The sequence below is a fragment of the Leishmania donovani genome, chromosome 31, assembly GCF_000227135.1.
Source record: "Leishmania donovani BPK282A1 complete genome, chromosome 31".
In the NCBI taxonomy this organism is placed as follows: domain Eukaryota; phylum Euglenozoa; class Kinetoplastea; order Trypanosomatida; family Trypanosomatidae; genus Leishmania; species Leishmania donovani.
Genome location: NC_018258.1, coordinates 154,921 through 156,067, shown reverse-complemented (window position 1 = coordinate 156,067; position 1,147 = coordinate 154,921).

The window sequence follows — 1,147 nt, the reverse complement described above, 5'->3', positions numbered from 1 at the left end:
GGAGTCCGCGGCGGTGCCGTGCGTGAGGGCCGCGACGATGGCTGTGTTTTTGTGTGCCGGTGTCTCCTCCGGCGGTGCTGTGGTCGATGTGTCTTCTGCTGTGTGGGCCTATGGAGGGGCTGGTGTTGGGCTGCGACGGTGCGTGGTGGGCGGTGCTGCATCCCGCCCACACACACACTGAGGCCGCCCCGCCTCCCCTGCGCACGCAGGTGCTGCTAGGGCAACGCCGAAACGAGAATGACGCAGCGGGAGGCCCCGTGCGGTAGGTTGTGCGACTGCGTGTCTTTGCACCCTCTCCCCTCGTCCTCGCGGTGCGGCGCGCGACTTGTTTGCAGCCGCGGCTAAACGAAGGAGGCGGGGCCAGTCGCGAGGAGGAGGACGCTGCGGGTGCGGGGACTGTGTGCGGCGCGAGGGGTGGAGGGGGGCTGCCCGGAGGGTAGCGAGCAGTGCCCTCTGTCCTCTCTGCTTGGCCCCCCTCTCGTGCGCGCCTGTCTCTCTCTCGCTGCCGTTGCGGCGCGCGGCACATCTGCCGGCCTCCTCTCCTGATCCTTTTCGCCTGTGTGCATGCCAGCCACTACTGGCCCATGCGCTCCCGCTGTGCACGCCTCGCAGTCTCACCTGCCTGTCTCCTCCCCCTGCCTCCCCCCACTCTCTGTCTCTCCGCCCCTTCCCTCTCTCTCCTCGCCGCATTCCACTCGTGCCCGCGCTGCACATCCGTCTTTGCCCTCTCGCCACACGCGCGCACAACCAAACGAACGCCGACAACGCGCGCGTGCACGTCTGCATATCTGCATATGCTGTCAAGGCTCTTCCTCGCTGTCTTCGGCTTGCACCCCCCGCGCCCTCCTCGCCGGCTCTGTTGCGCCATCTCGACCCCCTGCGCTTCGCTCTTTCTCCTGCGTGCCTCCGCCTCGCCTCTCTCAGCTCTTCGTTGTGAGGCTTCGAAAATGGCGTTGAATCTCGGCGTCATTATCTACGTGGTCCTCCAGTTCATCGCGTTCTTGTGCGTGCTGATCGGTACGGGGGTGGACATGTTTTACATCAAACCGGGGGCCGGTGGTGGCGCAAAGATATGCGTAACCTTATGGGGTGCAAAGTTGGATTGCAGCGGGCCCAATTTTTTTTTTTTTTTTTTTTTTTTTTTTTT